General features: G+C 37.3%; 1 protein-coding gene across 2 annotated transcripts in view; it reads left to right on the top strand.

Moving 5' to 3' along the window:
- The window catches only part of LOC122396938 (neuronal acetylcholine receptor subunit alpha-7-like), a 180732-nt gene that overhangs the window by 114525 nt on the left and 49944 nt on the right, over window positions 1-16263 (top strand). The window lies entirely within an intron of this gene.

Raw genomic sequence — 16263 nt, 5'->3', positions numbered from 1 at the left:
TGAAAAAAAAACAGCTGTAGCTGTCCGCGTGAACGAATTACACGACAGCGATGAATCCTATGCTTAATTACGTTACATTAATGGTGTCCCGGATCGCCGGGACATTCCGTGACGCGCCCGTGATTCGCATAAACGAAATTCAAATTCGCGCGTACGTGACGCGCAGTTTTACATAAATCTGACACGCGTTTCGCATCTGCGAGAAAACGAATTATGATTCGTTCGAATCGAAATTTCATTGTTTCCCGCGTCATTTCCCAACGATTCTCTCTACGAAGACGTAACGAGTGTGTTTTTTTCGGTATTTTTTCCGCATTTACATTTGGGAATAACGTCAACAAATTTTCGAGCGTTCGCAAAATTATGCAAGGAAACGTAAATCGGAAGTAAAATCATTTATATCGAATACACTGTACTTGTTCAAACTGTTTTCATTGGAATATTTATCGTGGGGGAAATAACACAAATTAGATCGAATAATTTTTTGTTACGAGTGAAACGTTAATTTTGCTACTATTGTATAATAATTCTACTTGAGGCTTTGTGGATACCCCTTCGCTGGATTGAAGTAAAAAAAATATTACGAAATAACACTACAGGTAGTTTATTAAATTTTGCCATGTACGAGATTTCATTGTGGCAGATAATCGATATAAAAGCTTCTAGGATACAGAAAGGAGACTGTTAGAGACAGATACGGGCAACAGACGAATGCATTGAAAGATTCAATAAGCTCCCCGAATCCCACAGGAATGGATGCTACGTGTCCGATGTTTCTGAGCACAATCCAGGTAATTTTTCACGTACGACAACGGGAGTGAAACGTTGTTACCCGTAATTTAATATAAAATCAGTTTATCTTCTACTCGTTGTGTGATACAGTGCATGTCAATTGACGCTGAAACCATTTATCCCCGAATGAAGTTATCGTTAAATCTGAAGCAATTAATATCTCTCGTACTAATCTCGTGAACGATAATGATCATTCGCTAATAAATGTAATTCACCAATAAGTAGAATGCCCACACCAGTGTATTAAGATTTAACGATTACTTTGCCGTAATTAATTTCACTTGTATTCATTATTCGAAATTTGAATTTTTAACAAATTTAATAAAAGTTTCATTCATTTAAGCTGAAATATCTCCGATTAACTTAATGAATAACTAATGTAATTGGTCAAGTTCCGCGTTTTATACGACTCCAGTCATTAATGGAACCATTTTAAGTGCCATCGTCCGCTCAATGCGAGACTTTACTACTTGCAAGAGGATAAAATTCTAAATTATACAGATGTGATTTAATATTTGATAAGTATGGGACAGATTCTTCGGTAATTGAAACAGAGAGAGCTTACTATTAAATATTATTGTAATCTTATTAGAAAATTCAAGATGGTAAACAGAATCTGGATTGCGTTGGACACGCGAGCAAACAGAAGCGTAAAAGGAGTTATTCGCCGAATTATATTTCGGCTACAATGCACAATCGTACATAGAATATTTAGTTTCATAAAACGCGAACGTTCGTAGCTCTTGGCCTTCGGAATTTACTGTCGCGCCGCAACGGTATAATTTTATCGTAAAAGCATATTGCAAATTTGCAATTTCGTGTCGTTTGAAAGGCTTGAAAATATTCACCGCGCTCCAGATTTTAAAGCGTCCCTATAAAATACGCGGTCGTTTCGAAACGTAGAAATGAATTGATGTGTAATTTCTAAACACGAATATCCTCCGTGGACGTGCAACCCACATTCATTCGACGCAGTCGCGAAACTTTCGTCGAATAAATAAATCCACCCTCGACGGGGTCTTAATTCACCGTCTCTGGCGTTTCTATAATTCGCTTGTTTTCGAATTCGGAAGCCCGAGTTTCCGCAAGTATCTCGCGCTTACGCGTATAAGCAACGCAGTAAGTGCCAGCAGCTTCGCTTCGGATCGCGCTCGAAAATGAGTTTCCCCGGGTAGAACTGCTAATTATATTTACTGTACATGGGACACAAACGCATTGTACCAAGTAAATAACGTATACCAAGTAACCAGAAGAGAATTATGGGCGGTTAAGGGAAAAGTGGAACGAACTACTGGAAACAGACCAAAGCTTACCAGATCCTCTGCGTATCTATCAATCATACTGGTCGTTCCAAGAACTCATAGCAAAATAACATCTATACAAATTTCTAAATTACCAGATGTTGATTCGACTAATTATTTACTACTTTAAAGAATGTAAACGTGCTTTTGCATACCTATATATGAAGAGATAAAAACGAGAAATATAATCACAGACGAGATATACGAGTAGACCTTACATGCAATGTATTTTTTCGATCCATTACCATTTTCGTGTCACTAGTAAAATTTTCAACAGGTTACAGAAACGAATACAAGAGGAAGTGAGACAGAAAATGAAATTACAGAAAGATTTCTGGTCACATAGTATATTTAGGATAAAAAATTTTTTTCTCGAAAGTGGATAGGAATTTGGGGGTATGTCTATTCACCATAAATGACTGTAATTCACCCCTGCAACTAAAAATAATTTTCTTCGAACGATTTGAAAAAATTTTTCTTCGCCGAAAAATTTCAGAGAAACGTATCAGTGCATGGTCAGACATTACATTTTCGGTAAGGAATTTTTTTCTCGAAAGTGCGTATGATTTTGGGGGTATGTGTAAAGACCAAAAATGATTGTAATTGACCCCTGCAGCAAAAAATAATTTTTTAGAACGATTTGAAATGTTTCAATTTTGGCGAAAAATTTCACACCTACTCGAATTTTTTTCTCGAAAGTGGTTAGGATTTCGAGGGTATGTCTATTCACCAAAAATGATTGTAATTCACTCCTGCAGTTAACAATAATTTTCTTAGAACGATTTGAAATTTTTTAATTTTGGCGAAAAATTTCACACCTACTCGAATTTTTTTCTCGAAAGTGGTTAGGATTACGGGGGTATGTCTGTTCACCAAAAATAATTGTAATTGATCCCTGCAACTAAAAATAATTTTCTTAGAACGATTTGAAATTTTTTAATTTTGTCGAAAAATTTCACACCTACTCGAATTTTTTTCTCGAAAGTGGTTAGGATTATGGGGGTCTGTCTGTTCACCAAAAATAATTGTAATTGACCCCTGCAACTAAAAATAATTTTCTTAGAACGATTTGAAATTTTTTAATTTTGGCGAAAAATTTCACACCTACTCGAATTTTTTTCTCGAAAATGGATAGGATTTCGGGGGTATGTCTATTGACCAAAAATGATAGTAATTTACCCCTGCAACTAAAAATAATTTTCTTAGAACGATTTGAAATTTTTCAATTTTGTCGAAAAATTTCACACCTACTCGAATTTTTTTCTCGAAAGTGGTTAGGAATTCGGGAGTATGTCTAATCACCAAAAATTATTGCAATTAACCCCTGCAACAGAAAATAATTTTTCTATCACGACTTGATAAAATTTTTCTTCGCCGAAAAATTTCAGGGAAACATATCAATGTATGGTCAGACATTACATTTTCGGTAAGGAATTTTTTTCTCGAAAGTGCGTAGGATTTCGGGGGTATGTGTAAGGACCAAAAATGATTGTAATTGACCCCTGCAGCTATAAATAATTTTTCTATCACGATTTGGACAAATTTTTTCCCACCGAAATAAAATTTAGGCACCTACCATTTAAAAAATGAACGAGGCGCATGATATTATTTGTGTAAAAGTCGTAGAACTCGTAGTAGACGTTAAATGTACATTCGTTACAAGTTTTACATTCGATTGCAAATTTATGAAGCTTATGAACAGGAATTGTAACATCATAAATGTGATATGGGGTGAAAAGTGACCTTTTTAAGACTTTTCGAGTCATGACACGTCGTAGAAGGAGTCTCTTTGTTTTCGATTCGTTGTCGAGTAGCGAAACCAAGTTTCCGCGTACACGTGACGGCCTCGTTTTCTCTTTATCGGCGTAATCAGCTTGGGTCCCACGGATATGCACTCTACGCCGACTCTACGATGAATGGAGAAAAGTAGTGCAAGGCACACACGACCGGTTTGGATCGTGAACTTTTAATTAGAGGCAAATGTTCGGGGGAGGGTGTCGGTGGAAAGTGGGCTGACCGAGTGTCTCGCGAAAACTTCGTTGTGCATTTCTTTCGTCGCGTTTCATGGAAATAATGCGGGCCATCGTCGAAGGAACTGAACTGTTTGGTGTGTCTCGAGTTTATTTAAATTACGGCTAAAGAATAATATTATCAAGCAATTTGCTTTTGCGTCACTTTTGACAACAATTCGTTGCGTAGTAGGATACAATTTTGTCCCTCGTACGTGTTACAATGATCGATAAAGCAAAAATTAATTTGTTAATTAGCACGAAGTTCTATAAGTCCGTCGGTACGTTGAGTTAATGTGTAAATTCTTGCCTCTACCGAAATTCAACCTGTAACCAACTAAAAATGATACGCATGAGTACGCACGCACACCTCAGTTCATAATGCTCTGGACAATGGAATGAATTTCCAAGCTCGTGGTTTCCGAATGCTTAATTTGCGCGCCGCGACCCTGTAAATCTCTGCCTTTTTCCTCCTCATTATCACAGGCAACACTGCTATAATGACTTATCCTCTACGAGGGATTTAACGACTCTTCCACGATGTTCTTCGCTAAGGGATTTCAGCGCTGGCGAGATATAATGTCGTAGTCTCTAGAGAGACTAATTCGAAGCAAGCTCGGAATGGCGCTTGATTGAAGTTTCTGAAAAAGATTCCCCCATCAAGTTATCCGCCAAGATTGATATCCGAATGTCTTTGTCGCGACTTTAACAGAACTAAGCACGCGAATACGTCGCAGGACCTAGAATTTATTTCTTAAAAAAAGTACTTGCAATTAGTCTCGCGCTTTTCTCTGGTTCGAGTCGATAGATCACTGAAATCTTGTTCGTATTGCAATATATTATCCATCAGAAAAAGTTCGTGCAACTTTATACTAGCAATTGGCGCTGCAACATTTTTTAAACGTTGTGCAAGTTTTTACGTTTCATTAATGCGACAGTCTCGAGTCCCTTTTTTGCTGGAAATTAAGTGAAAGCTCTTTTGCTAATGACGTTGTTTTAAAAACGTACGATGGTCGAAACTTGAACGTCGAAAAAGCTGAGATCTGCAACGTCGCGGGCCGTTTCCACGACGAATCGTGTTATCGATCGTGGTTTACGAAACCATGTAATATTTCGACGAAAGCGATGGATGCTTCGTAGAAATGACGCTTCCGACCTACTCGCTAATTATCACTCGGCTGTAACGGAGAACTTTTTACGCGTGATGGCAGAATGGCTTGGTATCTATTTGTCCGTAATGAGCGCTTCGATTTTTCATCAGAATGCCTCTAAAAAGAGGTACTAAAACGGCTTTTTTTTACGACGCGCAACGTCGGTTCAGGGTTTTTCTACGTTGTTGTTGCATTTACAATGAGCAATGCGCTGTCTGGAAATTACTTTCCAAAGTATCCTGAACTTCTACCTTCGTAACTTGCACCATAAATATTTTCATTAAAGTTCGTTAATGAAAACTTACACCTTCGTTCCCTGAAGAAGTAGATTCGGTTAGAAAAGGTAGAATATTCAAAACATACATGTTGGATAAGAATTTATTAAATTTAAATATGATACTGTTGTTTAAATTATGTTTGCGTTGATGGCTGTAATTTCTTTATTAATTGCCAGTGATAAAATTCGATAGAAATGAAATTATTATTTCTAAACAAAATTCAAGCCTCCAAGTCACATTTGTCCTAAACGCGGAACTTCCGAACACATTTTTGCGAGTCGCAGCGGCGTTTAACGACAGATCTGTCGATAAAGGATTCTCTAATTAAAAGCAGACGAAGAAGAAAAGGAAATTTCGTGAAATACCAAACCGTGCTTAAATGCCTTTCACGCGTATGCATTCCCGACCCAAAGTACGCGGCCGAATATTTGGATCACAATTCGAGGTATTGGCACGCAAACTTTCGAATAATTAATTGCCCCCGAAATTTCATCTTCCCTTAGCTTGCCTCGCCCCGAACGCTGAACCATGATTAATCTTATTAACTCGCGATCGATCAGGTACTACCACTGTATTCGATCGGTCTGTATTCGTTTTTTTTTACCAGCTTTGCAGATAATTGTTTCTTTACGGAATTTAACATCAAATGAAAGTTCAAATGCAAGTTAATTCGTTCGTTAGAAAAAATTGAGGCAACGTAAGACGCGGAGAATTGCTAGAAGTTTTTACCGTTTTGCGTTGTCTATTTTGTCATAACGCGAAGGGAAGAAAACCGTACGCACGGTGCTGGTGTCGTCGAGCATTTTGTCGTTATCTCGGTTGCAACTCGGCTAATCTGCGTGAACAATTACAGTCGCACATTTTCTTTGCCTTAGTCGAGATAAAACGTTGAGCCTTTCCCGTGCAACGTGTCTAGCAGCTCATCTTTTACGTATGTTATTTATCATTCCGTATGCCCCTAATAACGACGAGGAAACAGAACTTTACATTTCGATTCCGAGTTCCAAAATATTTATGGGAATACTGTTATCCGGATGACCTCCAGAAGATTATTCGATGGTTTATATTTTCGTTAATATAGGCGAGTGGATCTTTAGAAAAGATCGCTCTTAAGTCCGTATGCGGATGAAATACTCTCCGAGTTTCAGCGTGGCCACGATCTAAACTTCCGAAATGCCCCACGCCGTTACACTCGAGTGAAATACTGTCGACTCGGAGCAAAAGAAATTCGCTGAACGCAAACTTCGAATTCCCTAAATGTTGCATCCCGGAAACAGGTCACCGGAAATTTCCAAAGGCGAAAATATGCGGGATCACACTTCCCAATTTCTTTGTGCGCCGGCTTAAAAGCGATTGCAAACGTTCCAAGGGAATTCGGAGCTCAAATACGGGGGCTCTTTGTCTCGCGAGAATGTATCGAATTATTTAGTTCTGTGTACGTCTTCCGGGCCATCAAACTGCCAACAAACGTCGCTCGAAACACCATTGCGCGCGTATATGCTGTTAAAGTGTCCTAGAAAATACCGAACATTACAAAATCGCGATTCGATTTGCCCCCTGCAATTTTATTGCAAACACTTTGTCGAAACTTTTGTTTACGGAAGCCGTAAATTTGACTGATGTTTGATTCCATATTTAAAATTGTGGAACGCGTGAATATTATTTTTTAACAACTCATGTTGAATTTGATTGATGCAATGGCACGAATACATATTCCAATTAAAAAAAAAATTGTATTGTAAGGTAATCGTCAACATGAAAGGTATCTAGTGTTAAATCGGTGGGACAAAATGTGTATAAAATTTGCTTATTAGTGAAAGCGTTATGAAACAAGAACAACCAGACTCTTAATTCCGTTTCCATTTGGCGAAAGTTCATTTCGAGAAGGTGTAAATGGAACAATGTTACTCCAGCAAAGTCATTTGCACTTAGGACACCTCAGTCCCGGCGTTATTTACTTCGCTAGTATTAATTGTTCAACTTGTTGCTCACTTGCGTACGACGCTTCAGCTTTTTCAAGTATGAAAAAGGAAATAGCGGGGACCCGGACGAAAAAGCTCACGGCAGCGTAGTTACAAGACTTTTACGTTGCCCCGGGGAAATTGCCATGGAAATTCTATCTTCTTTGTTCGCGTGCTCTCTAAAACAAAAATTAACATTCGACTCGCGTGCTATGAACACGGGACCAAGGACACTTTCGAGCATGCATTAAAAGTTTAACAGGATTCGTCCGAGTTCGCACAGTATGCGGCGCAATAAACGAATAGCACACGATAAAGAATACTAATTGGGCAAACAAAGTAAAAGATGAACGGAACAATTTTGAACAAAATGCGAAATTTCTCAACTTCCTTCACTTACACTGTCATCATTTTTAGAAATTGCATAATCGTTCGTATGGATGGTATAGTAAAGTCACAATAGAAAACTAAAATGTGTACAGATTAATAAATCGGTACGAAGACGTTTCATAAAATTTGAAGACAATTATATCTTTAAATGAATTTCCTGTAGAATTGTTTTCGGTGCAGAAGTAAATAAATAACAGACTCTCGTTTCCCAGGAGTGAAACAATAATGAAATTAAAACGCCCTGGGAATGTTTCTCCGCGCACACGAAGTACTGGAGTCACAATTAGTGTCTCATACGATGAAAATCTACAGGTGTTAACCAAAACCACGAGTGAGAGCGTAGTGGTTAGAAAAAAGGGCAGTGCGAATATAAGGCAGGGTGGAAGCACAAACACATCCTCAGGGAACAAGTGTAACTCCTAGTTAGACACAAGAGACCATCCGGCGGTTTCGCCACTCAACTTTGAGGTCAGCGGCGAAGTAAATTCTGCTTACTTCTTACCATCGCGATACTGTCTCAAAAAGGTTAAATGTACCTTTAAGAAGACTTTGCGGAATTCGTTTCAATTGCACCTTCCATTAATATACAGTCGTTCGCAAAAATACTCGGTATTCCTCAGCTATGTCATCTACTCTATAGTTAAAGTATTGATGAACAAAGAAATTAACACGAAAGAATATTTCACAATATTTTTTAAGAAAATAATAATTATTCGAGACGAAGCAATATTAAATGGATTTCCTATAAGATTGAAACAATTTTTAAGCGAGTATTAATATTATTCATAAAATAATGTCGACAATATTCTTCCATAAAACAGTTTTTTAACTCCCCTTACAATTTTATGGCATTTTCTCAAATTTTCAGTTTACTCTGCCCAATAAGTTTTCGACAGGATTCGAGTAAGAGGATTGTGGAGGTAATTCAAGGATTGTAAAACGTTATAACTGAAATTCTCCCACAATTTGTGCTTTGAGCTCACCCCATCGTTCTCCTGATGGGAACTTAATCTTTTTCCAACCATAACAGTTTTTTATCTATACTCTTTTGTGAATGAAAATTGTTTAACATTTCTAGAGATTTATTATCCGAAATTTAACTTTGGTAATGCGGTGCAAGCAATATAGATAAACCGCGTTTCGTGCAATATTTTATGGAACCTAAGCTTCTCGTATTTCGAAGAACAGAGGGAACACCGTGATGGAACCGACTTCCCTAAACATAATTTGTAACAGTCTCCATGTTAACGGTGAATTCTGCTTGCATTTCCTAACTTGCGGAGCCCATTAAAACTGTAAATCAATCGGTGCTCCCGTCTATCCTACGACCAGAACTCGAGATATGTAAACCGAAAGGTTCCGTGACCCAACTTCCTATACCCAGCGGAATAAATTGGAATTCAAATCTACCAAAACATATTTCAACGTAACTACGAGTTATGAAACACACGTGACACCACCTTTTGTAAATTCTAAAATTAAACGTGTCATCAGAAAGTCATCAAAACGATTTAACTTTCTTAAATATATTCTGCACACTGTTCGTTTTCGTTTCTTATACGACTGTATATTATACTTTTTATCTTAACTTTCTGAACAAGGCTCTCAGAAATGCTCGTCGTAATTGTCACGAGTTTCGAGTCGCGTATTTAAAATCCGCGTGTTTAATTTCTGCAATCGGAGTGCAACTAACGGTTCAAATTTCATTATTTATAGTTGTCCGAGTCAGTATCCGTCACAATCCATTATCGGAAAGACGCATAACGTACAAGATGACAGACTCTGAAATGCAAGTCTCCGACTCTCGGGAATAATTCGATATTGACTATTGAAGCGACATCTTCTTCGAAATTCAAATCAGAATATCCGCAGCGAAAATCCGATCGAAAATTTCAATTATTATTCAACGTGCACAGACGTTTCAAAGTGATTTAAACTGGTAAAAATTATTCACTCTTTGTAGTATCTTTCGCGTAATTGATGTAAAGAAGAAAATTTACTTTTCAATATCTGCATCGTTATACTTCGTTAATCATAATTTACGAACTTGTAACGAAGACTCAGTGCCAAATATTAAAGCACAAATCATTACGTAATATGTTAGAATGAATTTATTATTAATGTTTGTACAAGCTATTAAATTACGTTTGAACCGAATGTCTATATTATTAGAGATAATAAGTGTAATATTGAAACTAATAACATTGGGTGTAATCGTACCGAGCCATTTGTTATTTCTGTTTATATCTGTGAGCCAGTTTATGCACATAACATTATAAGCATTTGTATAATATGGATTTCGTATTTATGTATTGTTCTTTCGTACGTCAATGTATTGTTTTACTCTGTGAATACATATTGCTTATGTTAAAAATAGATGATAACTTCTCGTTTAAATAACGTCCAGCTCTGCAAATTAGTCTATTCGTTATTGCTCGGTTATTTTCACCCGACACGACACAATTAATTTAGCGACCCAATCGTACGAAAACTTGAAAATTGCTAAGAGATCCAATTAAGGCACCATTAGCGATCTTTGTTTATTCTATGAGAAATTTAAGAATATCGTTCTGGAGCTTTCACTGTCCATTCTGGTTGGAACTTTAAATATACCTCAGAGACTATTTTACTTCGACGTGAGTCGATTGAAAGTTTCGGTGTATAATTAATTCTGGTCTTTTGCATCCAATTTTGAGTTTAATTAAAATTGGTTAAATTAATGTTTCAAAGATGCGGTAACTATCTCGTAAAATATCACGTGTCTATAGTTTTTATCTGGTTCTATATAAAAGTAAAATTCCATTAATTTTTCTGGTACAGTGAATATCAATGTGACTCGATTAAAATAATGAATTGATAAAATTAATATAACGGGGGAAAAAATTAAGTATTCACGATTTCGTGCAAATAAATTGCATAATTTTCCATCTGGTCGTATCTGATTAATTTTTAAAGTGTAACGAGTATCTGTGCAGCTGCAACTTAATCTATTTCAACAATAATTGAAGACAGACCGCTGTTCACAGAATGGAGGTCACTTGATCGTTTGATCGTTCTACCATCATAGCTCAGTACGCAAATTGACCACGAGACGTTATAGCATTCCCCAAATGACTACTACAACACGTTATGCTATTGCTCGGATGTTACATGAATGTACATACCAATGCTACGACTCAACCTCGTCTGTCTGCCAAACAATGCATTCTGACCTACAAAGCTTTCAAAAGCTCCTACGAACTGAAGTCGAATATTATTCAAACTATCTCGAATAAATCATTGTTCGGACAGTAATCGATATAAAACTGTTTTATTTAGAAGAATTGTATCCAACGTGAAATTTTTTTCTTTTTCACCGACAGAATTTATAAGCAATTCGTTCGAGCCAGAATCTCGATTTGTCGCGACTCGTATAATTTTTTAACAACTCGTCTCTTCTAAAATTACGTAATGAACCTTTTACCGCGGATGTGCAATGTTTTCCAGCAGCGTTTGCTCCTTGCCAAGAACACCGTGAATATTCGCGTTTAGAACAATGGTTCTACGGTATACACTTGGCTCCAACATAACACTTTATCCAGAGCATTAGTCCGGTTTAAACAAAACGTAGCTGCTTGCATACACCGTGGCGACACTCTACTATTCACCCTACTGTGTACCACGCAATTCTAGTCTACGAACACGTTTCGTCGCAAAAACACCCACGATATAGCATGTTCGTACAATAGTCGAGCATTGACATTTCCTAGTCATAGGAATGTTGCTTAAATATCGTCGTACGGACCCAGATGTTTAAATACAGTTACATACTTCGATATTCAGCTATCTCAGTGCTTTTAAGTATATAGGTTTGTATGTATATTCGTAAATAATTAAAGTTACTTTATATTATATAAAATTACGTATTATAGGCACAGCGAATGAAGGTTAAAAGAAATACATCTTTTTTATCTATTTTTATCTAATTTTCGTAACTTCAGTATTGATCTGGTAAAAATGTGAAGCCATAAACGATTCGTTGAATATTGAAATAGCGTAGATATTACGGGTACACTGTTCGGGAGGAAATTTGTACGCGAAACAAATGTAAAAACGAAATAAAACATTGCCGCAAAAGAGCGGCAGAATGTCGTGATTTCCGCCGATAGGAGCGAAAACAATGTTGTTCTGTCCAGGACACAGAGGTATCGCGTGATCGAAAGTTAACGCGAAACAAAAACATAGAAATTCAAGGCCCAGTGGTATTTTCTTGTTACTTTGGAGCGAATCCCACAGCCGTATATTTTCTTTTCAATACAGAGAAATTTGCTCGCGATATCATTGGACAACGAAAATTATTGGCACTTCGGATTAAATAATTTTCGAAATTCTGAATATTGAACTCTTTATTCTTTAACAATCGACTTCCTACCCATGTTAACATTTCGTATCAATTTTAACAAACGAAATGAAATAATTTTCCTTAAATTTTCACCAAAAAATCCGAGATATTTCTTCCTTCTCTGTAATCTTATTAAAATTCACTCATTATGCATATCTGGTATTGTCCGGAGTCTTCTTGCGTGTTTAAAATTTTTCGAAACCATTTTCGAACCGGAATTTTGTGTTTCAAGGGAAGATGTAATGATTATAGAGTATATGGTAAAATAATATTGTTAGAGACGGTTTCGTTACACTGAATGTATCCAGGTACGCACTATGAGTTGGAAATGCGGTACAGTAAAGACGAATTTGCGATTCATGCCTCCACAGGAGTTTCCAGAGATTTCAGTCGCAAATTCCCTGCAAAGTCGTCTTGGCGGCTTTGTCGAGTAATGCCCATTGATTTGGAAATTATACCAGCTTCTGCGTTACTGTACTTTATACCTGCAAACAAATGTATCGTCTGCGTGGATATAATTCTTCTTGATTACACGTGTCTTTTTAATTGCAGACATTCCCGAATAGCACTAGACGATATCCCTATATATTGTTATAAACTTCTATTCTATTCTTGCAACTACAGGAATAATATTCATAAAAGCAAATGAAAAGGTCTGAACAAACATAGCTTGAAATATTAGTTTTAGTGTTATAAGACTAAACAGAGTAATTGAATCTATAATAATTAGTGTAACTACTTGTCTATACTACGATTGCATAACTATGAATGTATTCTAGTCGTATTTAAAGATAAAATTTCCTTGCTCGTTTCTAGCGTTTCTTTCGCTATGAGTCGTTTTCGTTTCGACAGTTTATCGAACATTTTTTTAAGCGGGGAATCAATTGCATACTATTCGCGCAGAGCTAACAATACTTCAAACTACCTGTTATAAATCAGCGGTTAGCGGGACCCTTGTGCAATATGTTACGGTGAAAAGGGTCGTGTAGCTGTCAATTATGGGTTACGGAACAGCTTCATCCGTTTAACGTGGAAATTGTTGGGTGCTGGTAAATGTTCCTCGGATCGATAGGAATCCGATAAAGAATGAATTCCTAAATTCCTCTTACCCCGGAAGGATAATAATTTAGGTCATGGAGAATCGTGCAAGGAGTATACGTGTCAAGTGGCTATATCAAAGTTCGGATGTATATGTTACAGGGCTGCCGGGCGATGATTGAAATGACCGCAATGCTCTTGCGGCGATGTTCAGTCCGCCAGAACAAATTCTGAACGTTCTGCTCGGTTCTATAAAATCGGAATAATCTGAATAAGTTGTCCGGCGAGCCGGGCATAAATCAAACTCTCGAATACGTTTCGCGTCGAAATAAAATCAAAATAGGAAAGTACCGGGAATTTCCAATATTTTTGCACGGATACCTATCGAATCGTGAGAAACTTACGCGACTCGAGTTTCGATTGTTACAATATTGACTAGCGCAGGGGAAACCTTGACATAATAATTTTCAAAAATTCCGGGTTACCGAATTTGAACCGTATCCAGGGATAATCCGGGTTTCCAAGTATGGCAGCCTGATTTCTCATAAGCATAAAGTTAAAGGATGCAACGTTCCTGCTGAATGTTGGCAAATGAATTCGAGGATATCGCCACGGTATAAATAACGTTTATTTCCCGGGTCTCTCCGAACAAAAGGGTTCTATACAGGTCCGGAATAGCGTCTTAAGGCTCGTGGGTTCTAACGCTGCCAAGGATCTGAAAGAAATGCAGGAAGCGGACCGAAAGATAAACGAGTTTTTCGTCTGTCAGAGTTTTCTGCCAGGCAATCCACGGCTATCGGGGCGAACGCGTCATGGTCAAACTCTTTTCTCGTTAACCCGAAGATGAACGTGCGGTGACGTTGAAGTCACCGGTCTCGTTAAACTTCCGAGTCTGCTTTGGAACGCTCGAAAATTCCCCGAGTCTTAGGAAAGGAGGAAACGGTGGAACACCTTGGACCATTTCCAAATAACAAGAGAGTGAGTAAGGTCTCATAGGAAGCTTCAAAGAGTTTTAGTAAAGAGATAGAAATTTCATTTATCTTCCCTTTCCTTCCACCCTGGACCCACTTCGTCTTAAATCAGATATTGATTTAACGTCGAAATCGCGATGTCGGGCACAACATGCTTTGATCGTCGGAAGACAATTCTCTCCCCGTTCGAAGTTTTAATAGTTCCACCCGAAAGTATCGAACTTCCAATAACTTCCTGGAAATTTTCTATTCTAATTCGTAACGAAGAATTACAGAACTTTGGACACACTCGCGGGCTGCCTTCGACTATTAACTTGAACTTCCAACAGTGAAAACACTTTCACGTAAATAACACCATTCGCGTTTAACTAGTCAAATAGGAAATAGGAAATTCGTAAAAATTTTTAACAAACACGGTGCTAAGATTTCTCAAACATTTTTACTATACACTCACAAAATTGTTTAAACAAAAGTTGGTAATCACTTAACAGAAAATTGCAATAATGAAAGATGGTAAAAAAAATATTTCATTTAGTACAAAATTCAATTGCTGCTAAAATTGCGCGAGACCTTTTGTTTTCCGTTAGTTTTTAAATCCCTCTGACCCATCTTGCAAGATCGATATTTGTCATGTTTCATGTAGATCGCAGTAGCTGCGGTTTCAACGAAGAAAGTCTCTCTATTTTCGAAAGGGTTAGGTTCGCTGGAAGTTGAAGCGGTATTAAGTCGAAGTTAGTAATGCCTCGTGCATAATTACAATTAATTGCGGGCAATGTGTTAGGTCAGAAGTCTTAGTAGTAACGAAAAGTTGTAACTAGATGGTAAATTATGCAGCGAGCGCGAGAAACAGCCGCGCGGATTTGGACCGGGCTTTGGAACGGTTTCCACGGGTTCTTTCAAAAGGGGCGAAAGCAAACGATAAGATCTAATTATCGAAAAACAGTTTATCGCGTGGACAGGCGAGAAGATAAGTGGCGGACCCATTCTAGGGTACGTACTTTCCTTGGGAATGAACCTAAACTCGAGAAACGTCCGAGCCACGCCACACGTGACGTGCAGAAGCAAAACGAAGTACCGATTGTTAACTTTATGATATACGACGAATGGTCGAGGAAGAGGATCGCCGTAAAATGGATCTAAGGGAGAAAAAGGAGGAAAGGATTGTGAAATGTCCTCGACAGGAGAGGATATTTCAATTCCATTGCTTCAAAACGACTAATCAACATCAATTTCTCTACTTTGAATACATACACCTGTGCCCCAATCAGTGGACGTTTAAAAAATGTGATTTTTAAGAATTAAAATTCAAATTTAAATGAAACTTGTGCATTTTCTGCAGTTCGTTTAACACTATAAAATATTATTCTTTCCAATAGAATTTGATCAAATAATAACAATTAATTAAAGAGTTTCAAGAAATTGAAAATAAATCTGCTACATTTTAACTGTTACCCCGTTCATATTTTACGAGTTCTATGCCATGGTTGGAATCCAATTGTTACATGTACGAAAGAGCTTAAGGTCAATTTAAGTCTTACACTATTACGGTTACCAAACCGTGGTAAACTAAACGCTAAGCCAAGCTTAAGTTTCGTTCGACGAGTTTATAATCTGCTTCAACACTTTAATACCAGATGACTGGTACTATGTTTCTTCATTTTTAAAAGTTAGGAAAGCCTTTGACGTGGCACTGTTTCTTGCGCGAAAAGTGGGAATCGTTAACCTGCTACTGTGAGTTCTTTAGATTAAAAGCTAAAAAATTACATCCATGTTTCTGTTCTCTGCAACGAGATTGAATCGACGTACTCTGTTATCATTATTCACAGAAAGAGAATTGCCAGATATAGACAAAATGTAAAAGAAATTTCTAAACGTACTGTATTAGATTTTATATCAGTACTTAGTTTATTTAAGTAAAATGTTTTTCCGTTATCAAGATTTTTAATTCGAGGTAGATAGATTTGACAGACACGTTACACGAGACTTCGAAC

This window comes from Colletes gigas, unplaced genomic scaffold (assembly GCF_013123115.1).
Source record: "Colletes gigas isolate AHSC1104 unplaced genomic scaffold, ASM1312311v1 Colletes_gigas_Sc00008, whole genome shotgun sequence".
NCBI lineage: Eukaryota > Metazoa > Arthropoda > Insecta > Hymenoptera > Colletidae > Colletes > Colletes gigas.
The sequence above is the reverse complement of the archived record's forward strand: the minus strand, read 5'-3'. Positions and strand labels throughout refer to the sequence as shown.